This window comes from Crinia signifera, chromosome 3 (assembly GCF_055691185.1).
Source record: "Crinia signifera chromosome 3, ASM5569118v1, whole genome shotgun sequence".
Taxonomy (NCBI): domain Eukaryota; kingdom Metazoa; phylum Chordata; class Amphibia; order Anura; family Myobatrachidae; genus Crinia; species Crinia signifera.
Genome location: NC_139219.1, coordinates 45,086,130 through 45,113,517, shown reverse-complemented (window position 1 = coordinate 45,113,517; position 27,388 = coordinate 45,086,130). Strand labels below are relative to the sequence as shown.

General features: G+C 45.9%; 1 long non-coding RNA gene across 1 annotated transcript in view; it reads right to left on the bottom strand.

Moving 5' to 3' along the window:
* Nucleotides 1-960: 960 nt before the first annotated feature.
* Nucleotides 961-27,388, bottom strand: part of LOC146062475 (uncharacterized) — a 54,523-nt gene continuing 28,095 nt past the window's right edge. The window contains exon 4 of the long non-coding RNA XR_014471340.1: nucleotides 961-1,366. This is a non-coding gene — a long non-coding RNA (uncharacterized LOC146062475). The remainder of the gene's footprint in view (nucleotides 1,367-27,388) is intronic.

Below are 27,388 nucleotides of genomic sequence, written 5' to 3'. Positions count from 1 at the left end.
CTGGTTCTGCTATATTCTACATCTCCCCCTGAGAAGTGCTGCCCCGTGTATAGGAATAATACATAAGTCGCACATCCATGTAATGCTGGGTTATGGAGAATGCGCTTATAGAACTGTCCCACCGTACAGACCCGATAACACTTGTTGATACAGGATTTCTCAGTTCTGTATCACTGTGTGTGGATGTATCACAATGGCTCACCTCCTGGTACAGTGTAGTCATTGTTACTTAGCATTCGGGGAGTTTTGTGCCTTCTCTGGACAGACAGACAGACAGGTCATATGGTAATGCTAGAACATGACTTCTAGGAGGATGCAGGAACTAAATGTATCGCCTCCTTCATTTGGGGCTGCAGGACTCAGTGGGCACGGAATTAAACATACAGTATATTCTGCACATTTCTATCTGTTATTTCTGCTGGGCTGGAGAGTTATTAACACTTGGCTGTATGATAGGATCTGAATGTATATAGACCTAATAAATAATGTAATAAAATATTAGGGTTCAGAATGCATTATACAAAGACACCTCGCTAAATTATATTCACCTTTAAATAATAATAATAATAATACTTATAATAATAATCATAACAGAACACTAATAATAATAATAATCATAATAATCATAATAAAAACACAAAATAACAATAATACTCATAATAATAATAATAATCATAATAATCATAATAATAATCATAACAGAACACTAATAATAATCATAATAATAATAATAATAATAATAATAATCATAACAGAACACTAATAATAATAATCAGAATAAAACCACAAAATATTAATAATAATAATACTCATAATAATAATAATCATAATCATAACAGAACACTAATAATAATAATAATCATCATAATAATAATAATAAAAACACATAATAACAATAATATAAGATGGTTTATAGGTGACAATGAGCAGATAACACATAAAAGTCCAAGAATATTTTATTTCTACAAAAGTCTGGTTCCATCAGATTCATCTCAATCCCCCAGCAGGAGGCTGGTGTGCCCACAGCTCTGATACAATGTATAGGGGGACAGTATATTTAGCATTGCAGTTATAAAGTATCGGTAATATAATAAATAAGACGAAGCCTCTGCGGACAGAGCAGATATTATTCCTCCCCCCAATGCCTCCCTAAGTGCTCTATTAAAGTTCAATGAAAGATCCCAAAGAGAATAAAAGTGATACCGGCTGCTTCACATGGAGGATCTCAGGCAGCAGTACAGCCAGCAGTCCTGCGATACATTACTGTGCATCTGCACAGCACTGAGTATACCAATGTCACTGCTGCAGCTGGACGGCTCAGTAGGGTCTGGCTGAAAGACGATCCTCTGCCTGCTGAGGTGTGGAGCTGGAAATTAAGGAGAAAAGTAGGACGCTTAATAATCAAAGGGAACTGGCAATAAATACCTGGGAAATAAAACACTGTTGGGATTTATGTCATTCAGTAATAACGTGTTTCTGTGGGTAAAGCATTGTGTGACCTCATTGTATGGCCGCTAGGAGAATCCTATGTCTGTGAGGAGAAGACACAGTTTCCATAACTAGTAATGGTCATATAGGAAAGTGAAAATTCCTATGGAACAGTGTTTCCCAAATTATGATCCTCAAGGATGGGTGGCTGTACACCAGGGAAGGGTGGCTGTACACGAGGGAAGGGTGGCTGTACACCTGGGATGTGCGGCGGTACACCAGGGATGGGTGGCTGTACACCTGGGATGTGTGGCTGTACACTAGGGATTGGTGGCTGTACACCAGAGAAGGGCGGCTGTACACCAGGGAAGGGAGGCTGTACACTAGGGACAGTGCGGCTGTACACCACGGATGCGCAGCTGTACACCAGGGAAGGGTGGCTGTACACTAGGGACAGTGCGGCTGTACACCACGGATGCGCAGCTGTACACCAGGGAAGGGTGGCTGTACACTAGGGACAGTGCGGCTGTGCACCACGGATGCGCAGCTGTACACCAGGGAACGGGTGGCTGTACACTAGGGACAGTGCGGCTGTGCACCACGGATTCGCAGCTGTACACCAGGGAAGGGTGGCTGTACACTAGGGACAGTGAGGCTGTGCACCACGGATGTGCAGCTGTACACCAGGGAAGGGTGGCTGTACACTAGGGACAGTGAGGCTGTGCACCACGGATGCGCAGCTGTACACCAGGGAAGGGTGGCTGTACACTAGGGACAGTGCGGCTGTGCACCACGGATGCGCAGCTGTACACCAGGGAAGGGTGGCTGTACCCTAGGGACAGTGCGGCTGTGCACCACGGATGCGCAGCTGTACACCAGGGATGGGTGGCTGTACCCTAGGGACAGTGCGGCTGTGCACCACGGATGCGCAGCTGTACACCAGGGAAGGGTGGCTGTACCCTAGGGACAGTGCGGCTGTGCACCACGGATGCGCAGCTTTACACCAGGGATGGGTGGCTGTACACCAGGGAAGGGTGGCTGTACCCTAAGGACAGTGCGGCTGTGCACGACGGATGCGCAGCTGTACACCAGGGATGGGTGGCTGTACATCAGGGAAGGGTGGCTGTACCCTAGGGACAGTGCGGCTGTGCACCACGGATGCCCAGCTGTACTCCAGGGATGGGTGGCTGTACACCAGGGAAGGGTGGCTGTACACTAGGGACAGTGTGGCTGTACATCACGGATGTGAAGCTGTACACCAGGGAAGGGTGGCTGTACACCAGGGAAGGGTGGCTGTACCCTAGGGACAGTGCGGCTGTGCACCACGGATGCGCAGCTGTACACCAGGGATGGGTGGCTGTACACCAGGGAAGGGTGGCTGTACCCTAGGGACAGTGCGGCTGTGCACCACGGATGCGCAGCTGTACACCAGGGATGGGTGGCTGTACACCAGGGATGGGTGGCTGTACACCAGGGAAGGGTGGCTGTACCCTAGGGACAGTGCGGCTCTGCACCACGGATGCGCAGCTGTACACCAGGGATGGGTGGCTGTACACCAGGGAAGGGTGGCTGTACCCTAGGGACAGTGCGGCTCTGCACCACGGATGCGCAGCTGTACACCAGGGATGGGTGGCTGTACACCAGGGAAGGGTGGCTGTACCCTAGGGACAGTGCGGCTGTACACCACGGATGCGCAGCTGTACACCAGGGATGGGTGGCTGTACACCAGGGAAGGGTGGCTGTACCCTAGGGACAGTGCGGCTGTACACCACGGATGCGCAGCTGTACACCAGGGAAGGGCACTTTTTTAACAGTGGAGCATGGTGTTGGTTACATAAATATGGGGGCTGAGTTTGGCTGATGGTCAGTTGATTTGTATATTTGTGTTCTTCTGGGATTTTAATTCATATTTAAGCAAACTGACAGTTTTTTATTGTTTATTAAACTACAGAGATGCGGCCTTAGAAAAAAACTGCTGAATCTCTAATGAACACGAATGATAGTAAATGTACTCCTTAATATGTAATGGCTGGGCCTGAGGCTATACTGAAAGCACATCAGTTGACCTACAGCAGAAAGGGATGTGACCTACAAACCCCAAAGTTTGGTAATCAATGACAGAAAGGCACAGATTGCTAAAGTCTGACTAAAGCCCCAAAGGAAACACACTGGGCTAAAATAACCAACATCGCTCATTTGAGCCCTTCTGAGTGATATTGTTCAATATATCGCCCAGTGTATGTGCTCCCACCAGTGGCTGATGCGTGCTCCTATGGGTCTTAATGATCCATTCCGTTGCCTGTTCATGTACAGTCGAGGGAGAGGATTGTTAATGACCCCCCAGGCCATTGATCGTCAAGTGCATATCATCTATATACTATATATCTATCTATTGCCATCTGCTGGCAGAGAGTGAAACTACATCTCTTTCTCACACATGCACAAACACAGAAGGCAGCAGACTAGCTTTAGGAAAACATCTAAACTGCAATTTCAAACCAAAAATATTTTCTTACACTTTACATAATACAAGGACATTAGGTCATTCACACAATCTGGTGAATTTAAAAAAGGCCCCAATACACTATGCGACATCTCCGAGGGAGAAGTCGCATCCGATCCCCCTTGAGCCACCCAGGATTTGGGTGGCAGGGTCACATGCAAGACATCGCATGCAGTAATTCTGATGTGATGTATCGCATGCAATCCTGTTCCGCGCCGCCCTGAGGGGGTCCAACTCGGAGGTCGGAGGTTCTGCATGTCCGACTCCAATGCGAATGGGACAGCGCATTCGATCGAGGGTGAAACCAGTTTGATTTTGCAGTGTAAATGATTGCCGCTTTAAAAAAATCTCTCACTTTCTGAATCTCTCATCCTATTAAATTTCACCCATAATGTCATACACGTACAATTTGGCCCAATTTCTCGGCCCGATATGACAGAATCGGGTGAAATCGGGCCGAAAACACATAGAGTATGGGGGCCTAATGTAACCTTTTTTTTACATAATTATTAAAGACTATTTGTGATATTATTATCTGCACATTTGAACGTCACAGTATAACCTAGGTACAATGTAAACTAATCTTATACGGTAACATATAACGTTTGTACATCTGCAAATCTGATTTTACCGAATTTTACAGTTTGCAAATTACTGCAATGTTCATTCCGATACCACTAAAAAAGTATCTGTTTCTCAAAACATTGCTCACAGCGCCATCTGGTGTTAGACTGTAATAATGTGTTTTAGTTCTAATGTTCAAAGATGAGCTGATTACACCAATTTCTAGAAGCACTGCTGGATAATAAACACTAAACATTTCAGTATTATCATTTATTATTGTAAGAACTTTTCTGCCAAAACAATTGGCAAAATTTGAGTGACATTCAGAATGTTGACATTCTGTCAAGGGCATCACGGACGGTGTAATGGTTAGCATCAGTGGCGTAGCTACAGGGGTCGCAGCGGTCGCAGATGCGACCGGGCCCCTGAGCCAGGGGGCCCAACCCCCGCCACTGTCCTGGAAGAGGGAAGGGAACAGAACGCTCCCGTTCCCAGTGCTGCTTTGCGGGCCCGCGTGCGTCACGCTGTGGACGGGACACGGTGGCCGTATATGAGCTGTGATTGGCTGCAGCGGCTCGCCGCTGCAGCCAATCACAGCTCATATACGGCCACCGTGTCCCGTCCCGCCCAGCACTGTCATACTCAGCTGCGTGTTTTACTGAGCAACCAGGACCTGGAGCCTCAGTTGAGACGGAAGTGGGGACACGTTTTACTGCCTCCTGTGTCCGCACAGCTGCTGAGTCCTGTCTCTAGTGTCCAGAGCTAGGACTAGGAGAAGTAACGGAGGCAGCTGACATTTCAGGTCAGGGGGCATGTTTGTGTTGCACTCACTGATCATCTACTCACCACAGTATCACACCTGTGTCATCTAATGCTTAGTGGTTCCCTGGGTGTCTGGTGCGCCCTCATTTATAATGCAGGCTCATTACCCTTTGTTTCAGCTTGTAGTGATATGTGATGTGTGTGTGTCTGCATGGTACAATACCAGCTTATCTGTCAGGGTTGCCTACCTGACCCTCTCCATCAGGGAGAAAATGCTCTGTTCCTGGACTTCCCTGTTAATGTATGACTGCCATCACCTGTGGGGAGATAGGTAATTGATAAGAAAGGTGTTTCACCACAGGTGATGGCAGTCATACATTACCAGGGAAGTCCAGGAACAGAGCATTTTCTCCCTGAAGGAGAGGTCAGGTAGGCAACCCTGAGATACATATGCTCCAACCAGAGTTCTTTCCTAGGGGGGTGTGACCGCCGCCGCCTACAGGTAAGTCTCCTCTGTTTGTATTTGGGACTTGACTTACTGAGCAGCTTCTTTTAAACTTGCCAATTTTATTTGATTTTGCCAGGGGGATTTAAGAAAGTAAAACAAGGTGTGTTGGGTATGACGATATACTCAACATGATGAGTTTTGCCTGCTCAATAAATAAACCCATTGGTGTGGTGCACTTTGATAAACTAGGGGGGGGGGGGGGGGGGCACTTTGATAAACTAGGGGGGGGGGGGGCCCAAGCTGACCTTTCGCACCAGGGCCCACGAACCCTTAGCTACGCCCCTGGTTAGCATTACTGCCTCACAGCACTGAGATCAAGGGTTAAATACCCACCATGGCCCTAAGGGCAAGATGTATCAAATGGAAAATGCGGTAAAACCCCGGTTTTACAGCATTTTCCAATGTATCAAAAATGATACCGCACTGAAGGGTATCGCCACCTTTGGGTGTCGATACCCTATAGAAGCCTATGGGCTTCTTTTTGCCGCCCGCCGACGCCGACGCAAACCCGCCGCCTCGCCTACCCCCCCTCTGGCTTACCTTCCTGAAGGGTCCTCCTGGACCCCGGAAGGTAAGCCCTGCCTCCCCCTAGTGAAGCAGCCGGACATCCTTCCGGCTGCAGGGGGGAGGAGGAAGCGCCGGGGACAGCCTGCTTAGCTGTCCCTGGCGTGAGGGGAGAGCGTGGCGGCAGGGAGGTGACGGAGACCCCCCGCACACCAGTGTACAGGTATTGCGGGGGTCACCGCACCGCGATGCCAGCCGCATATGTTCGTACATATGCGGCAGCATCGCGGCGGGGGGGCGGCGAAGGGTGGCGATGCATTTTAATACATCCCGCCCTAACTGTGCAAAGTTTAGATACTCTCTCCGAGCTTGTTCCTCCCACATTCCAAAAATATACTGGTAGGTTAATTAGCTGCCAACAAAATTAACCCTATAATGAATGTGTGTGTACATGTGGTAGGGACGGGGCGGATTGGGATCAAAATCTGGCCCGGGAACAGTAGCCCGGGGGTGGGGGGGGTGGGGGGTGTGTGGGGGGGGGTGTGCTAACGCTATGGCCATGGGTGGGGGGGGCAGAGGGGGGGGATAGCTACTGACCTGGGGGGGGGGGGTGGACACTAAGCTTCAGGTTCGTCCGCCGCATCGCTACGCTTCGGTCTGCTCGCTGGTGACATCATCCAACAGCGACCAGCGGCTGCAGCCTGGTCACAAAGTGCAGCATAACAAATATAGCCACCGCATATGTGCATATAATATATGCATATATGCGGCGGCCATATTTGTTTTGGGCTATGCTGCCGTTTGTGACAAGGCTGCGGCCGCTTGCATATATAGGATGACGCCAGCCCTGGAAGCACGGTCGGCGGCCCAGCCAGAGGGAAATCTGGACCGCCCCCCCAGGAAATGGCCCAGTTTCCCTGTGGGCCAATCCGCCTCTAGGTAGGGAATATAGATTGTAAGCTCCACTGGGGCAGGGTTGATTTATATTCTCTGTAAAGCGCTGCGGAATATGTGTGCGCTATATAAATAACTGATAATAAATGAATAATAAATTGTTGACATTAGTATGCCAATCTCAGGTCCATGTCACCACGTTTACATTCCTGTGCCCACGTTCTGTATGTGTATCAACACTAAGAAATGTAGACATTCCCCTTTAATACAATAACAGCAGCACAATGGTGAATAAATGACTATAGCACAGACTTATTACAGGCATCATCCAAACTGCATTCCTCATCTCTACAGTCCTTAAAATTACTCAGAAGAAAGTTCAAACTTTGGTTTCAACTGTTGTGGGTAAAAAGTTAAAAAAAAAATGTTGTGGGTTTGAAACTTTAGTAAGCTTGTTCCATTCTCCAGCTAGAACTTCTATATAGAAGCAAACAAGCCACATTAAACAATTATTTTGGAAAGAGAGAGGTCTGTGAAATGCGCCCTGATGAAGTGAGGACTGATGTTTCCTGGGAAATATAGATGAGAAAATGTTATGGCATTATTATTTTCACTCTACAGCTATTTATTAGCAATTATATATTGCCATCATAAGTTCCAGAGTGGGCGCATGTAGAAGTTGCCCATAGCAACCGATCCGCTTCTACTTAACATATTATAGAATATATGTATTTGCTGCAACCTCAATGTATGATGTAGTCATAATGCGATCCCATAAGGTCAGGATCCCGGTGATCACAATCCTGACAGCAGAACCCCGATGGTCACAATCCTGACAGCAGAACCCCGATGGTCACAATTCTGACAGCAGAACCCCGATGGTCACAATCCTGACAGTAAAACCCCAATGGTCACAATCCTGACAGCAGAACCCCGATGGTCACAATCCTGACAGCAGAACCCTGGTGGTCACAATCCTGACAGCAGAACCCCGATGGTCACAATCCTGACAGCAGAACCCTGGTGGTCACAATCCTGACAGCAGAACCCCGATGGTCACAATCCTGACAGCAGAACCCCGATGGTCACAATCCTGACAGTAAAACCCCAATGGTCACAATCCTGACAGCAGAACCCCGATGGTCACAATCCTGACAGCAGAACCCCGATGGTCACAATCCTGACAGCAGAACCCAGGTGGTCACAATCCTGACAGCAGAACCCCGATGGTCACAATCCTGACAGCAGAACCCCGATGGTCACAATCCTGACAGCAGAACCCCGATGGTCACAATCCTGACAGCAGAACCCCGATGGTCACAATCCTGACAGCAGAACCCCGATAGTCACAATCCTGACAGCAGAACCCCGATGGTCACAATCCTGACAGCAGAACCCCCGATGGTCACAATCCTGACAGCAGAACCCCCGATGGTCACAATCCTGACAGCAGAACCCCCGATGGTCACAATCCTGACAGTAGAACCCCGATGGTCACAAACCTGACAGCAGAACCCTGATGGTCACAATCCTGACAGCAGAACCCCGATAGTCACAATCCTGACAGCAGAACCCCCGATGGTCACAATCCTGACAGTAGAACCCCGATGGTCACAAACCTGACAGCAGAACCCTGATGGTCACAATCCTGACAGCAGAACCCAGGTGGTCACAATCCTGACAGCAGAACCCCGATGGTCACAATCCTGACAGCAGAACCCCGATGGTCACAATCCTGACAGCAGAACCCCCGATGGTCACAATCCTGACAGCAGAACCCTGGTGGTCACAATCCTGACAGCAGAACCCTGGTGGTCACAATCCTGACAGCAGAACCCTGGTGGTCACAATGCTGACAGCAGAACCCCGATGGTCACAATTCTGACAGCAGAACCCCGATGGTCACAATCCTGACAGCAGAACCCCGATGGTCACAAACCTGACAGCAGAACCCCGATGGTCACAAACCTGACAGCAGAACCCCCGATGGTCACAATGCTGACAGCAGAACCCCGATGGTCACAGTCCTGACAGCAGAACCCTGGTGGTCACAATGCTGACAGCAGAACCCTGGTGGTCACAATCCTGACAGCAGGATTAGACGCTAGGGGAATTTAGGGTTAAGGGCCCCATACACTTACCATCTTTGGTTCGATTTTGCCTGAATCCAACAGATCGGGCCGAGAAATTGGTCCAAATTGGATGTGTTTGACACCTCATCCGACCTGAAGAACGGTCCCATGCGCATTGGGTCAGACACTACAGATTGAACCTGCCAGAGTCGGATTGGACCCATCAGCGGCACATCGTGTGTGCTTTTTAGCACCCACAATGTATCTGGTCTGATTCTGAGGTGTGTGCCAGCGATACCGCACCGCTGGCACACACCTTTCAGCGTGTCCTACCTCTGCAGTGGGTGGTGTGGAGCAGTGGAGCAGGCAGTGGGTGGTGAGCGGCAGCGGCCGGTGAGAAGCAGTGGGGCGGGAGGTGATCAGCGGGACGGGCGCATTAAGAATATTTTTTAAAAGCGTCAAATGACTAGCCATCCTCTGATTGGCTGAGAGCTCTCTCAGCCAATCAGCGGCCGCCCGGAAGGCAATTTATCATATGTAAAAAATGGCACATCAAGTGCCAGATCATATGTGAGCTCACAGCAGAATTGGGTCTGAGTTGTCCTTAGGACAAGTCGGCCTATTGTATGCGGGACCTTATGCTGCGGGAGATGATGTTTAGGCTGCACAGCACTGGCCATGCCCCCAACAGCAGCAAAACGAGGAGCGGCCTCACGGAGCGCCGTGGGCATAGGCAGCAACCCCCAACTGGTAGACCATGCCCTTTAATTTTGGATGCATGCCTGGATACACTGCCACCAATGTTGGTAGGTATGGGATAGGGTTAGAATAATCATCAGGATCAATCTGACCATCGGGATTCTGCTGTCAGGATTCTGACCATCGATATACTGACCACCGGCATTTATAGCTAACCCCTCAGAGCTGATCTCTTTCTTCACTCTTTCCACTTTAACCTGTATACTGATCCCAGAATGAAGTACAAATTTAAACATGCTACTTTATCCAAAGCGATCTCTTCAATTATCTTTGTGTTCAGGTTCCCATCATGGGAGCCCATGCTAATTTCATAACATTGGCTTCTATGCTGGGAACCGCCTTAGGAGCATATGTTCTTTTCATACCATGGACTCCTATGGGAAATGAACAGCCTATTAGGTGCAGAGCTCCTGTGGACCACGAACCTGATTGGCTGAGGCGAGTCCCATTGACAGTGGGATTCCTCTCCAGTTTTGGGGAGGAGCTGCATGTGTAAACACACTTGCAGCTCCTTGTTCTGCTGGTTCGGTATTTATTTTTTAACCCTTTGAATTCTACAAGGAAAGAAGTGGCAATGATCTACACTAGAAATAGACAGGGCCGAAACAAGGATTTCTGCTTGCCTACCTATCGAAAGCATTCGAACTGGCCACTTGTTAGCCAAGAAACCTTTTCTGTGATCCCAGCCATATAAGTGAACATTTTTTTTAATGTACAAAATACAGTCGTTACCTTGGAGAGTCCGGATGGCACTGACAAATATTCACGTACTAAATAATACCTATAACATTAATAGCAGCAGAATATATTACAAAATAACTTCATGATTACATTTGCTGAGCTTGCTGCTATCTGCTGCTATTTGGCGCCCCCTTCTGGCTGCTGAAAGAAATGGTCGTTTATATGTATGCATCAACTAATAACATGTTTCCACTTAAATTTTGGTGACACTTGCTAACATGTTATCTATAAATAATAGATGTGTTTACGTGTTAGTAGATGCCTTTATGTGTTTATGTGGCAGTTGGTGTTTAAATACAGTTTATAGTTAAAAGAAATAAAATAAATGAAATAAAACAAGGAAGCAGAAATGTGTCTAAGCTATGAAGAAAGCACCCACGATGAACGGTTTTCTTATCACAATTTATGTTTGATATTTTTTTCTGTAAAAATCCCAGTTGCACACTTGGTTACACTCATTTGGATATAACCGTGTGTGTAACGTACCCACACCTATCCGCAGCCGACAGAGACCAGTAAGGAGCAGGACAACGGACAGCGGAGAAGACCAGTGAGAGACAGACAGGTCCATCTCTGAGGGCAGGAAATCGCAGGACAGAGTCTCAGGGGGAAATTGCTAAGATGGGAGTTCTATTTCCGATGGGATATTGCTATGGGCAACCAATCAGATTCTATCTATTATCTTCTAGAAGGTGCTAAGAAGTAGATTCTGATTGGTTGCCCCATAGCAACATCCCATCGGAAATAGAACTCCCATCTTAGCAAATTCCCCCCTCAGTTGGAAGGTATAGTCCAGTGTTTATCTCATAACCTGTGTTTCCATTTACAGGGTTTTTACCCCATTTGAAGCAAAAAAATGTTGTTATTTATTATTATTATTAATTATTATTATTATTAATTATTATTATTATTATTATTATTATTATTCATAATAATAGTAGTAGCTGTAGTATTAACCCTTTGAGTGCCAAGTGAATTTGTCAAAATAGATGTGAAAATTGGCAAGCAAACATTATTATTCATCATAATGACCAGTAATGTTCACCTTATATAGGAAATCTAATCTATTATTTATTCATTCATTAACAGTTTCTTATATAGCGCACACATATACCGGAGCGTTTTACAGAGAATATTGGAACATTCACATCAGTCCCTGCCCCAGTGGAGCTTACAATCTATATTCCCTACCACATGTACATGCACAAACTGACATTCTAGGGTTCATTTGTTGGGAGTCCATTGACCTACCAGTATATTTATGGATTGTAGGAGGAAACTGGAATACCAGGAGGACACCCACGGGGAGAATATACAAACTCCGCACAGTTAGGGCCATGGTGAGAATAGAACCCATGACCTCAGCGCTGTGAGGCAGTAATGCTAACCATTACACCATCCGTACTGCCGTTATTTACATTACATTTGTAATTTGAATTTATATAACAAATGTGAGAGACGCTGGCATTTTTAGTGGCACTCAAAGGGCAGTATTCAATGAGGCTGATTCGCCATGTTTTATGGCGATTTTGTGCTATTTTTGTGCTGTAAGGCGATTTTTTTACTAAAACGGTGAATCACCCTATTCAATGACCAGATGGCGAATACATTTCAAGGTTTTTATCGCCATGATTCACCGAGTAGCAATCGCTATCTTTTTATGGTGAAGTGGAATGTGAACTTTTAAAATAAAGTGTTTTGTTTTTTACATTTGGTGTCAAAAAATCAGGAATTTTATTCTGAGGAGGGGCATGCTATTTTTATTCATGTGCTGTAAGTACATGAATATATATTTAATTTAAAAAAATATATATATATTTTTTTTACACAGAGCAGCCAGCAGGGGGCCGGGAGCCGAGCCGCTCATTAGATATTCATATATTCACTGCACCCGATCATTACATATGCATGATCGGGTGTAGTGAATACCCGTTCCCCTGTTGGCTATCCCGGGGGGCAGCCTGTGCTGCCTGGCTCCCGGGAAGCCCACCTCCCCCCCACAAACGTTCTGGGGCAGTCAGGGAGACTTCCATCTCCCTGCCTGCCGCCGTCCTCAGGCTCCCTGCGGCATCGCCGCAGGAGTTAAAATTCGCCGGTCAGGGGCAGTGAGCCCCTGACTCGTTGAATACTGGAGCCAGCGAGGCTCCGGAACGCGGCGGGCAGTGGCGAATGTGCAGCGAATCCTAAACAGGATTCGCTGCACATTGTCAAAATTCTCATTGAATACTGCCCAAAGGATTAACAGCTACTTATGTAGTGCCAAGATATTCCATAGCACCAGTATTTTATTCCCTGATTACAGGAAATTGTAATTCTATTCAGGACAATATTTCACTGTACATTTTAACCAGGACAAAAAAAATGGAATTAAGTAGAGATAAATAGAGACCAAGGGATCTATGCACAAAGCCTTGGAGTTAAAAGGACCCCTAACTGCCATGAGAGAGTTCATCAGTTCCTAACATCCATGTTACAGGCTGTATAGCGATGCAATGACCACCCTTACATTCGCTGCACAAGCCAATGGTAGTTGGCAGCACAACTGGGGAGGGCCCATGTAAATGCTTGCTGCCGTCACAACTGCACATGTACTGATCCATCTACAGACTATCCATAGGTGTGTACCCAGCCTTACTTAATAAACTCCCAAATGTCATACCTTCCATCTGTGATCTCTTACTGTTGGACAGTTCAGATTTGCAGCAAACAGGACTTTCACCTGTTTGTGGTAGGTCAGCAGTATTTGCAATATACCCACTAAAATTGTGTTTTCATGTAAAAATCTAAATAGAGCCCAATACATAATACACGAGTAATAGAAGGGCTTTTTAGAGCGATATATTTTACTATCTCGTCTAGTGTGTACATTCAAATCATGATAATGATGCAAGCTATTGCACATCGTTAAAAAAAACCCTCCCTCATCTGAAAAGTTCAGAAGAGGAAGTACCTCATTAACGGTACAGCATGGCCTCGCCCCCCTCTGCCGTCACTTCCTACCTGCCGGCATTGGCAAGTATGTAGCTTAAGCATAGTTGCCTACCCACCTGCATTCTACAGGAGACTCCCTGACATAGCAGCAATCTCCCTCTCTCCCTCATTAGTCTAGCAATCTCCCTCATTTAGGGAAAAAAGGAATGAGAGATAGATACATTTACACTGAATCATCAGCACCATTTCCCAGCACTTTACCAAGTAAAGTAGCTCTTACTAATTGCTTTGGGGCTCATGTACATTTGGATATACGTCATTTTGCAAGATTCGTCTCAGATGTAGCAGTACACACCCACGCTTCTAGATGCCACCCTCCCAATCTCTCTTCACAATCTCTCCATATATGGAACTAGACACACCCTTTTGGTAGAGCATGACACGCCCCCTCAATGGGGCGCTGTGCAATATTTTACTACCAACTATAATCTCCCTGAAACTAGATTTAAAGTAGGCAAGTATGAGCTTAAGAAGTCATGCTAAATAGTCTTTTGATTACAGAGAATAATGAACCATTGGGAAGAAGAGGGTGAGGCAAAGGTACTATCACAAGCATGCTCAATGAATTTCAATAATTTCATAACCAAACAAGTTCTGCTCATACTCACTGTATTAGACTGATTTCCAGATCCTGGCAAGGTTTGAGTAATACCTCTTGTACACCGAAGTCACCCATAAAAAAGAGCCAAAAGGGCAGGAACCGCATGCCGGCTCTGTTTAGTGACATCACGCACACGCGTCCATGGGCAATACAACACCAGAAGCCGTAAATACACGGAGCGTCAACCAATGGTGTCTCCAGTGCACGCCTGTCTCCATGACAACACCAGCACACATCAGCCATATCGCATTGTCAGCTAATGACATGTGCTGGCGTGCTAGGTAATCATGGCAACCTGAAATACATAAACAAAAAAGCAGGTGCATAGAAATACAGTGCCATACCTATCACATAAACATACAAAATAAACCAAAGGGATTAAAAAAGGACTAAACATAATACATTACTAAACCAAGCAGAAGACACTGTAGAAACAAATATAATAATGATGGTCTATAAATATACACATAAATAATGAAAGGAAAAACAAGGTCTAAATTTACAAAAAAAAACAATGCAAACCTACATTTTTGCTAAGGCCTCTAGGAGTCCCTAAACGAGTCTAATCCATTGAGACTCACAACAGAGTAATTTAAGAGACTTGTCATCCCTCCTAAGGAAGTAATCAATGATGTTGTATTGTAATGTTGACAAGTGGCGGTTTTTACCAATGGGCTGCAGGACTACAGCCCCCCCCCAAGTAAAATCCACCACTGTGCTCTTCAAAGTGAAGCCTGATGCAGTCTGTGAGATTGCACTGGCTTCACTCTGACTGGCAGTGACTTCTTATTGGAAGTCTGACCTGCCAGTCACCAAAGGCAGTCCCATTGGGAGGTAATCCCTCCTGCCATGCATGCGCCAACCCCGGTATCTATGGGCTGTTGCCGAAGCAGCCCATAGATACCGGGGTTGGCGCATGCAGCATTCCCGGTGCCCGTCATCTGCAGTGTACAGGCGCTGGGACCGTGATTTAGCTTCTATGGGCTGCTGCCGAAGCAGCTCACAGAAGCTGGGGGCCAGTGCATGCGCAGTACCGTGGGCAATACTGGAATCCCGACTGTCAGTAAGTTATACCATACCCAAGCACACAGGGGCATGTCAGTAAATATACTATATACTGAGTGATACAAATGATGCGGTGTCTGATAGAAAATAGTTTTTCCACTGATAAGGCACTTGTAGCAGCCATTCTTACGAGCCAGGACGCCTATCTGTTAACCTTGGGTACTGTGCATGTTCGTAACATCAGTACACATGACCCCATCTCTAATATTCCATCCTCGTTGATAATTAGGCATGATATTAGTTTTATCAAGATCCAACAAATGGTCAGCCTGTACATTTGGCCACCAACGTTTTGCACAGTTCCTAATCTGGAAACAGGAAAATGATCAGAGACATTTTTCACATATGTTGTACACATCAATGCAATATGTGTGACCCCCCATGGCCTTATTCTTGGCATTAATTAGAATATTTTTATCAAAGTCACTATCCATGAAGCCAGTAATCATCAAATCGATATGACGTACTGCTTCATGCTCGTCACTACAGATACATCTTGCCTGCACAAATTGCGAGGGGTGCCGGACGGCTCCCCGACAGTCGGGATTCCGACAGTCATTCCTCCGACGTCGGAATCCCGACTGCTCCCTCGTGGGGGTCCACGACCCCCATAGAGGGAGAATAAAATAGGTGGCGAGCGCAGCTCGCCACCATGCCCGCAACATGGCGAGCACAGCGTGGCCAGCGCAGCAAGCCCGCAAGGGGCTTCATTGCGCTCCTCACGCTGTGCAGTCGGGATTCCGACGTCTGACTAATGGCTGTCGGAATCCCGACTGTCGGGCTACTATACCACACCCATTGCGAGTAGGACAGTCCGTATTTCAAGGGTTTGGGATGAAAACTTTGAGAGTGTTACAACGTATTGCAATCAGTAGCTTTAATGTACAAAGTAGTGGAAATGCTACCACCTTCCAGAGTACAGCTGGCCATACATCTACAGCGATCTGGATGGTTGGAACAAAAACCTGGTAATATTTGAATGACAGGTTTTTTTTGTTTTCCAGCATTTCGAATAAAATGGTCAACTGTCATTTGCTCTCATCCATTAACAGGTTTTTGTTCCAACCAGCCAGATCACACAATAAATCTATAGATGTATGGCCAGCTTAACTGCCACATCAAGAACATTAACTGTTTTAGTGTCCATAATTCAAGTGAATTTAATAGGGTTGCTTAATCTATTATGGCCATTAATAAAATCTGTCAGTTGTTGGGACATGCCATGCCATATTAGAAACAGGTCATCAAAATACCTTGTGTGAGCGCTAGTTTTGATGCTAATATCCATTTTCTCAAAGAAAATGGTATTCTTTTGCAAACAATGGGGCCACATTGGACCCCATTGCACACCCGGACAGCTATGGAAGTAACCCATATCATAGATAATTATGAGTAAATATCATACACAATAACTTAAGAACCAGAGAAATGGCTGTCCCATGGTAAAGCGGATTGTCAGTGATAAGATGCCGTACAGCACCCAATCTTCCTGGTTGGCAATGATGATGTAGAGGCAGGCTATGTCAAGACTTAATTATAACCAATTATCAGGATTGGTGCCACCCAATAACTACAAAAAAGCGGTAGTATCCTGAATGTACCCCTTACTAGGGTGGCCAATCCTGGGATAGGGTTTAGCTGGATCCCGAGATTTGGGCCGAAAATTGCTGTAATTTCAATCCCGGATTTGGATTCCCTACCCCCTACTATCCATAGGGGTGATTCAGAACTGCTTATTGTGGGCCAAATTTGTTCCTCCCCGGCCGATTGTCGAGGTTTGTACGATGCCTTCTTGGGGCAGGCAGTTGACGATGCCTTCTTGGGGCAGGAGGTTGACGTCACAGAATGAAAGTAAGTCTACTTTTATTTGTGAATTGAAGAAAAATTATTAGATGACAAATGATTTTTCTTCCGTGCGTCCACATGCGAGCAGTTGTGTAAGCGAATGCATCCGCTTGCATGCTAGTAAGGGAATTCGGGGCAGTGGGGTGCATTTGGTGGGGTGGCGGGTGGCATTTATCTGCTGCTTGCTAGGCAGCAAATTTAGGCTGCCTATTAAACAGGTCTGAATCAGGCCCTTAATGCAAAGATGAAGTATTATATATAGATATACAGTAGTAGCTTGAAAAAAAGGGAATTTCTAGCTGCAATATGCAAATGAGCTGACCAGGGGACTGTTTATGTATCTTAGGTAGAGTGTAAAGAATTGCTACCTGTTGTTCAGCGGGCACAAGTAGGGTGGCCAGTCCCGGGATCGGGATCAGCAGGATCCTAGATTTGGACCCAAAATGTCCGGGATTTCAATCCTAGGATTGGAGTATCCAATCCCAGGATTTCGGGTTTAGACTGCGCATGCACAGCCTAATGCCGAGCAGCATCTGAGCACTTGCCTGGCTGTTCCCAACCCTGGCGTGTGGCCTGCACCACGTGATTAGGTCATAGGTCCTGCTGCGTAGGATGCATTGCTGTACCGCGGAAGCCACCGGAACCTTCTTGCATCCCACTCCCGGCTCCACTTAAGAAGCTCAGCCGCCCAGCACCTCACTGGCCGACACTGCTCCAAATTCCCCCTAAGTAAGTTAATGTGGGAGATGGGGGGGGGGGCATTTTTCATTTAGGGATGCCATTTTTCATTCCCGTTTCCCGGGATAGAAAAAAATGCCCCAAATTGGCATCCCTAGGCACAAGGGCATCCCTTAATGCCTGACTGATTACTCTGGTATCAACCACCTCTTGCAGCAATTAACATAACGCTCTTCTAAATGCATGAGTGGGATCTCCACTTAGTTTACGATACACATTAATATCAGCAAGTTGTCCTTCAATCTCCACTTTACAAGATCCTGAATTACTATTGTCCCGCCCTTGTCCGCAGTGAAAATAATAATATCATTATATTTGGAAAGATCTTGTACGGCCCTATATTCGGCATGGGTGAGATTAGACCTACTAGTATCATGCCCTTCAGGCATCACAACATCACCGACAAATATCATGTTCATGCATATCAGAATCAACTTTATTGGCCATGCGCACACTAGGAATTTTTTGTGGATTGCAGTGCAGCATCGAGCAGGGATGGGGGATGGGGGGGGGGCATTACATCCATTTGTTAAGATATTACATGCGGGGAACACATACCCGCCAAGCTGCACAGCACCCAGGCAGACATCATCGGCGCCACTGGTCATTGCAGCAGCCAGGTAGGCAACAATATAAGCAGGGACAGTACAGTTATCACACAGAGAACATATACGCCACCAAGCTGCACAGCACCTAGGCAGCCATTAGCGGTGCCACTGGTCATTGCAGCAGCCAGGTAGGTAACAGTATGAGCGAGAACAGCACAAATTATAGCAGAGACAGTACAGTTATCACATGGGAGACACAGGGTTACATAAGGCTGAGTGCACAGTGTTCCTAGGCAGCCATTTGCAGCGCCATCTTCCAGTAGGGAAGGCCAGCGTGGGGTGGGGGTGGGATGGAGAGTCAATGAGGCTGGGGGAGAGTCACTGATGCCAGGGGGGTGCAGGCCAGAAATCCTGTGTGTAGGGGGGGTGAGGTGATCCTACCGGCCCCTGGGTCGTGCCGGTGTGATGCAGATCCTGCCAGGATCCACAGGCTGTTCCACCTCTGCTGCCACATTGCCTCCAGGACAGGCAATGACATCTCTGGGATCCCCAGGCTGAGCCGCTGCCCCCATCCCATCAGCGCTGCGGCCGGGACATTCAGTGTGACCCACAGATGCGCCATCACTTCAGGACCAGGCGGACTCCATGGCCGCCAGGACTTCCTCTCCCTGCTGCCGTATTTCCGCTCGCCGCTACTCCACTGCTGCTGGGCGCAGGGCACACTCTCCAGGCTGCCAGCAGGACCTCCAGGCTGACCCACAGCCGATGCTCCCCCACGCCGTGGCGGGGGCCACGGCATCTCTGACCGGAGGACACCTCACCCGGCACCAGGGACTCTGCGGTCTCCGTCTCCCCCTGCATCCTCCCCATCCATGCCACGCTGAGCTCCCCTTTGCCAGGGGCCGGGGGATGGGAGCTCCATGGATGGATGACGGAGCTCTCCTACGTGCGACCATCCCCGGCCCCCACCGGATTCCCTCCATGACAGTAAGATTTAATAGCAGCATTATTAGATGCAGACTGACTTTTGTTGAATCTTATGCAATTGTGGTGGAATATCATTAACAATCTGTGTATTAGGAGAATCATGGAAATGTTCATGCAGCTTGAATTGCCGACATAACCTGTACCTTTATTTTTATTTATTTTTTAATGTTTTTTTATTGAGGCACCGTGAACAATAAATTACAACTTTTACATGCGTAGGTTGTACAGTGTCATCATTTCAGTGAGAACGGATTAATATCATAGATAAATACTGAAGTATAACTTTGTGGTTAAGCTTGATTTTATATTTTACCATCCATGAGTTTTACAATGACATATTAGTAGTGAAATAGTGAACAATATATAACACATGTGACAGTACATATATGGTCCGTTATTATATCATATCATCTACGTCCATGATACAAATATATTAAACAAGATATTACGTTGTAACATTGCATAATGATAAAATTACCTAATAAAGAATATTTAATAGTCTGTGACTCTCTCTCTCATCCCGTAACCCCCCCCCCCCACCCCCCGCGACCCAGTTTTTTAAATGGTGAGATCATGTTATTCTCTCATCAAATGTAATGGGAGGGTCATTGGCCCCTAGGCAAAGTAGATACCAAGATGTGTTTTGTAAACTTTGGTGGATTTGTTGCCTCATATCCACCGACAATGTGGCGATATAGCTCTCCCATATCGTAAAGAATTCATTTATTTTGTGTTCCTTGTCCAGACTGACCTCAATCCAGTCCATTCTGAACAAGTGAAAGAGTTTACACTTGAATAAAGGAAATGTTGGGGGTGAACTAGAGATCCACTCATGAAGGATAGTTTTCCGTGCTGCTGCGCTGATTGCCAGCAGGAGATGCCTACCCCCCTTAGTTATTCTCGTGGAGGATGATGTTATACCAAAAATGGCCCATTCTGGTGTGAATGGGACATAATTAATTAATGATAATTCCGCATATTGTTTGACCTTTAACCAGAATGACCGGACTATCGGACAGGACCAAAAACAGTGGTATAAGTCCGCATTAGGTTCTCCGCATCTATAACACGAGTGGGATGTGGAGCGTCCCATTAGGAAGCTTCGATGTGGGGATAGATAAGCTCCATGGAAGATGTTATAGAAACATAGAAACATAGAATTTGACGGCAGATAAGAACCACTTGGCCCATCTAGTCTGCCCTTTTTTTTAAACATGTTACCTCAAACCATATTTGATCCTTATTTTTATGTAAGGATATCAATATGCTTATCCCAAGCATGTTTAAATTGTACTACTGTATTTGCGTCTACCACCGCTGTTGGGAGGCTATTCCACTTATCTACTACTCTTTCTGTGAAAAAATTCTTCCTCACATTTCCCCTGAATCTTCCTCCCTCTAGTTTCAGTGCATGTCCTCGTGTTCTGTTGCTCCTCTTCCTGTGAAGAATGCCTCCCACCTGTACCTTGTTAAAACCCTTGATATATTTGAAAGTTTCTATCATGTCCCCCCTTTCCCTTCTCTGCTCTAAAGTATACATATTAAGATCTTTTAGTCTTTCCTGGTACGTTTTGTGATGTAGGCCATGCACCATTTTAGTTGCTCTTCTTTGTACAGTCTCTAATGTATTTATATCCTTCTGGAGATATGGCCTCCAGAACTGAACACAATACTCTAGGTGAGGTCGTACCAATGACCTATACAGTGGCATTATTACTTCTTTCTTTCTACTGCTGATACCTCTCCCTATGCAACCAAGCATCTGACTTGCCTTCTTCATTGCTTTGTTACATTGCCTACCTGCTTTTAAGTCCCCTGAAATAGTGACACCTAGATCCCTCTCTTCCTCAGTAGTTTCCATTATAGTGCCATTTATACTATATTGAGTCTTTGGATTTCTGAGACCCAAGTGCATGATTTTGCATTTTTTGATATTAAACTGTAGTTGCCATTCTCTTGACCAGTTCTCTAATCTGCTTAGATCCTCAATCATTTGTTTTACCCCTCCTGGTGTCTACCCTGTTGCATACCTTTGTGTCATCTGCAAAAAGGCACATTTTACCCTCAATTCCATTTGCAATATCACCAATAAAGATATTAAAAAGCACCGGTCCAAGTACAGATCCCTGGGGTACTCCACTTGTAACCTTTCCCTCCTTTGACTGTACTCCGTTTACTACAACTCTCTGTTTTCTGTCCTGCAACCATGCTCTTATCCATTCAACTATCTTAGAATCCAATCCCAAGCTTTCAAGTTTATTTAACAGTCTGCGATGTGGGACAGTGTCAAAAGCTTTACTAAAGTCTAGATAAGCTACATCTACAGCCCCACCTTGATCTATTACTTTAGTCACCCAGTCAAAAAAGTCAATAAGATTTGTTTCACATGATCTTCCCCCAGTAAACCCATGCTGTTTTGGATCCTGTAAATTGCTGGTTTTGAGATATTCTACAACTCTTTGTTTTAAGAGTGTTTCCATCAATTTCCCTACTACTGATGTAAGGCTCACTGGTCGATAGTTGCTTACCTCTTCCTCTTCAAGAACATCTCTGTGTATGTGGTTGACGACAAAACTCTACAGGATTTTATAAGTGCCTTGAGCAAGTCTTCAATTTCATACTCTGGAAATTTGGATAGTCACTTGGATATGCCACTATTGGACTTTGAGTGATCTAAGTCAGTTCTAAAGTATCTGTAATAAAGAGATATAGCCTTCCGCAAGATAGGGGGTTTATTCAGCAGTGCATCAATCGGGTTTATCCAGTCCTTTTCAGAGAGTACTCTTATTACTGATGCCACGTAGTGTTGCGCCTGCAGGAAGGCCATGGGGTATGCAGCTAATGTACCAAATTTCTCTACAGCTGAAGTGAAAGTTAGCACCCGATGTAGATCCTTGTTGACCAAGCAATTCAATTTGTTTACACCACCCACCCTCCATATAGTGAAGGGATATGATGCTTGACCATTTTGGAAGTCAGGATTATTAATGAAAGGGAGTAAAAGGGATTTGTGAGAATTTAGACCAGCTTTGTGTCTGACCCAATGCCAGGTTCTTTTAACATTCCAAAGCAATGGGTTATTTTGTATGTGTTCAGGAACTTCCTGGTCATGGAGATGTAAGAAAGAAACTAGACTACCGCCACCCAACAGTTCTTTTTCCAGAGTGGTATTTGCATAGTTGTCTTGCCCTGAGACCCAGTCCGACAGATAGCGGAACATTGCTGCGTTGTTATATAGTTGGATGTCTGGGAAACCTACCCCCCCCCCCCCCCCCGTTCTCTTTAGGCTGTTGCAACTTTATCAAACTTATTTTTTGCCGTTTACCTTCCATATAAACTGTCAAAAGAGTTTATATATATATTTTAGGTCTTTTATCGTAATATGTAGGGGGAGGGCCTGGATGAGATACATTAACCTCGGAAAATAAATCATTTTTATTAGGTTTATACGGCCCAGGTATGATAATGGTAAGTTTTTCCAACTGTCAAGTTCCTCTGAAATTTGTTTAATGAGGGGGGTATAGTTGAGCATGTATAGTTTTGAGGTTTGGCTGGGGATCTTGACTCCTAAATATGTGAAATGATCCTTAGTTCATTGCAGTGATAGGTCTGCCATGAATGGACTCAATCTAGCCACCCCCCCTAGCAACAAGGCTGTTGATTTGTTTAAGTTTACTGCAAATCTCGAAATTTCTTCGAAGTGTTTTAGGATGTTAAGTATATGGGGTAGTGAGTCAATGGGATTGAATATGTAAAGGAGTACGTCGTCAGCAAATGCTGTCAATTTGACTTCCCTGGAGCCTATAGATATGCCTTTGAAGACGGGGTCCGACAACAACACCCGGAGCAGAGGGTCTATAGCCAGGTTGAACAATAACGGCGATAAGGGGCAGCCCTGACGAGTGCCTCTTTGCAATTCTACTGGGTTGCTGCTACTACCATTTACCATCAGCCTTGTCACGGGGGATGCATATAGATATTTAATGATATTAATAAAGAAGGAGCCAAAGCCTCTTCTCTGTAACATTGCAAATAGATGGGGCCATAGGACCGTGTCAAAGGCCTTGACAGTATTCAGGCTTAGAAGAATATTGTGGTGTGGTTGCATCGTAGAGGAGGCTGTAACCTGTACCTTTATAACTTCCACTTCATACCTTCAAAACCAACAGAAGGAACAAAAGAAAGTCACAATACATTATTTTCAGCATCAGTCAGAATATGTGAAGATAAATTTATGACCACTTCCTCCGTCTCAGTGGAGGATGGGCTGTTCTGCCATGACCTCTGCTTCTGGCCACCCAACACTTTCACCTTCTCCTGAAGCCGCCCCCTGTTGCGGGTGTGAACTCCTAAAGGGATGCATGCGTGCCACTGTCCTGTGCCGCCAGTCCATCAGAGTCATTAGTAGAATTCCCCTCACGGGAAGATTCTCCTCCCACGGCATGCTCCCAACCACATATCCATTGGAATCTATTACTATCTTTCTGGGGGAATGCACTCTGTCCACCGTATACCCACAGATACACTTTATTCTGCTCGGAGTCCATGCTAACCTTGTGTAGTTTTTGCTTCTTAAAGGGGATAAGATCCTGCTTATAAATGGCAACTTTGTTAGATCAAATTCATTTATTTTACAATGTCATTGGGGGGGGGGGGGGGCTTAGCGTTTTTATGGGGACGCCCATAAAATGCTGGGTGTTCCCCTCCACCAGCGCCCTGTCCTCCCACACCCGCTACCTCTGGAGTGCACATGCACAAACCCCAAACATCTGGGAAGGGGCCGAATTCAGACCTGTATGAACGGGTCTGAATCAGACCCAAAGTTCCCAGTGCCTGTAATTTGGTAACTTAAATAATAAGTATTACAATTATTATATCCGATATATAAAATGTATAGATATGTGTGTATTCAATATTATATATTTATACTAGATTATTTGATTTTTAGTGACTGTAAAAACCATGGGTTAGATGCTGTTGAGGCACAGCAGCTTCCCCTCAACCATTTCACCCATACTACACAATGATCTAATGCACATGCACTAAAGCTCCAAACCAGGGTTGCCTACCCTCCCAAAATGGCCGGGAGGCTCCCAAAAATCGGGTCCCCTTTCCGGCCCCCGGAAAGGTGGGAAACCCTCCCGGATACCGGTGCCGCCCCCCCACGGATCTCCCTGGCCGAAGTAGTAAATGACTGCGATATGCAGCTTTTCAGTGGGAGGGGTGGGGCTAAATATGCAAATCATGTAATTCAGGGCTTGATGACACCTACATCAGGACCCCCCCCCCTCCGGAGTGCTGCTGACAGTCTCCTCTCTGGGCTTTAAAAGTAGGCAACATTGCTTCAAACACTGCCTGACTGGCAGTCAGTTCTGAATCGGCCCTTTGGAGGGGAGGGTCAGAGACTGTGGCAAGCCAGTGACTGGATCATGGGGAACAGCTGAGCAGGAACTGTCATATGCTTCCTGTGGCCCAATACAGTGTTCCCGTAGGGGAGATGCAGGTGAGCACTGTATGAGGCAAACAGCAACATTCTGTCCCTGCCGCTGCAGCACAATACCAAATCCTAGCACTGTGCGGATGATGCAATTTATAGAGAACTGCAACCTCTGGCTCATTGTCCCACTCACTATTAAAGGGGTGGGATGGGGAGAGAGACCTGCTCTCCCTGGAGACTATGGAACTCTCCAAAAATTAAGTTGTCTCATAGACATTATGGTCATAGAAGGAAAATAATGCATGTACTAATATCTATAGCATCACTATATTTCAATTTTCCAAACCAGGTCAAGATTTTCCAATAAATTGGAGCAGTGAATCTGCAGTATCGTTATCTATGAATGCGCAGTTTGAGAGGTTACGGGGTGTATACAAGGCAGGCAGGCAAAGCAATTTTGACTAAGCCGATATTGCATAAGCCCATGGGCAATTTTGACTGGGCCGATTTGGCCATACGCCAAATACACCGTGCTCAGACAAAATTGCCTATTTATCTGTCTATGTGGCCAGGAAATAGCAACGCCATGGGGCTGTGCATCGCTATCGCCCACAGAGTACACACGTTGCGATTCTGGCTTACCATGCTAGCCTATTTTTACTATCTAGTCAAAATTACCTAGCGCATTGCAGCCATGTGTACATGGCTTTAGGGATTGAGGTAACAATATGGTTATAAAGGGGCAGGCTAAATGGGTCGTATCATTTCGGTTCTTCCAACAGTAACTCGACAGCCAGAAATTCAATGTTCCAGCTGTCGAGTGTCAGAAATTCCGTGGATCGGCAAAATACGGCCATTCACAGCAGTGACTTCGACAATCCGCTGCCATTTCCGACAAAACAGATCAACTATAAGAAAAGTCACATCTGACACCCTTCAATGCTGCCGGTAATGGCAGTATTGAATAGGCGAGTGCCGCTATTTGCGCAGGCAGAAATAGCAGCACAGATTGAATACCCTCCATAATCTGATTGGTTGATATGGGCACCATTCCACCTGCAATGGAACTCCCGTCTTGGTAAATGTTCCCCTATGTTTCTACATTTCTATGTTTTAACCCCAGATAAAAAGAAAAATAATAATAAAGGTAGCCAAGATTTATGGCAATGAACATAACGCAAACAAGACCGTTACGTCACCGGTACAATGCGTTATCTTTATTTAGGTAGGTTAATGTCACATTCGGGACTCGCAGGATGAGCTCATCTATCTAGCAGTAAAGTATCCTTGGAAATATTCTAACCCACATTATAATATAAAGAAACGGTGTACGTGTGTTATCACCCGACACTCACCTCCACTTACACAGAGGACATAATTATTAGAGACAGCAAGGATATGTCAGCTCCATGCAGGTATCACTGGAAGGAGAGCAGCAAGGGAAGGTGTATTCTATTACACTGGGTGCGTCAAATTATTTTAGACAGCACAGATGGAAATATAGTTCAATGCCTCAACATCATTTGCCTTCAAGATGTTAAAATATTGATAAGTTCTGCAAAAGATAATCCCCAAATGGTATGTGGAGAAGGAATTAGAGCGTGAGGGTTGCCGAAGTGAGAGGAAGTAATACATTTAACAAGCATAGATTATCCGTAGCACATCTCATTTCTATAACATGTATCTAAAATGCATGATATGAATACAGTTACATCTGTGTCAGAGGAGACGTGTGAGCTGTTTTCTGCTACCATCTATAAAAAGTAGGATAATATAACCTCTTAAACTATACAGCTTTATTTGCAGAGACCAAAATAGTAATACAGCATATGTGTGACTATGGCAGTGCCGTCTTTCCCATTGGGCATAATGGGCAGTTGCCCAGGGGCCCAAGTGTTCTAGGGGCCCACCCCAATTGGAAAGACGGCACTGGGGGCAGTGGCTGGGAGGACGTGGCTGGTAGAAAGGGAAAGTGGCTGCAGACACACAGGACTTGAAAAAGCAAGCTGATTGGGGAATAAGATCAGGTGACTTGTGGATGGATGAGGAGGTGCTAGAGCTGCTGGCTGTGAGAGGGAAGGAGGGAATAAAGAAGCGAGTGACTGGCACTACAACATATCAAATATCATGTCGGCCCGTGGCATCCATAAAACCTAGCAACAGGTTGTGAACAAACTTAAAGCACTTCATAAGCAATACTCAAGGGTGCATGATCGCAAGCGTAGGAAGAGTGGTGGTGCCCATATGGACAATCAAAGCAGCTCTTTAAACAGCCAATAAAATATGCTCTTTCATCAGCCAATATTAGCTGCTCGTAGATTCCTCACACTTGTTGGCAGGGCAGACCAGGGAAGCAGTGTGAACATTGCAGACACAGGAATTTCCTGGGTGTAAGGTGCAGTATAAACGGGGTCTGTAAGCTGAGATGATCTGTGACCTGC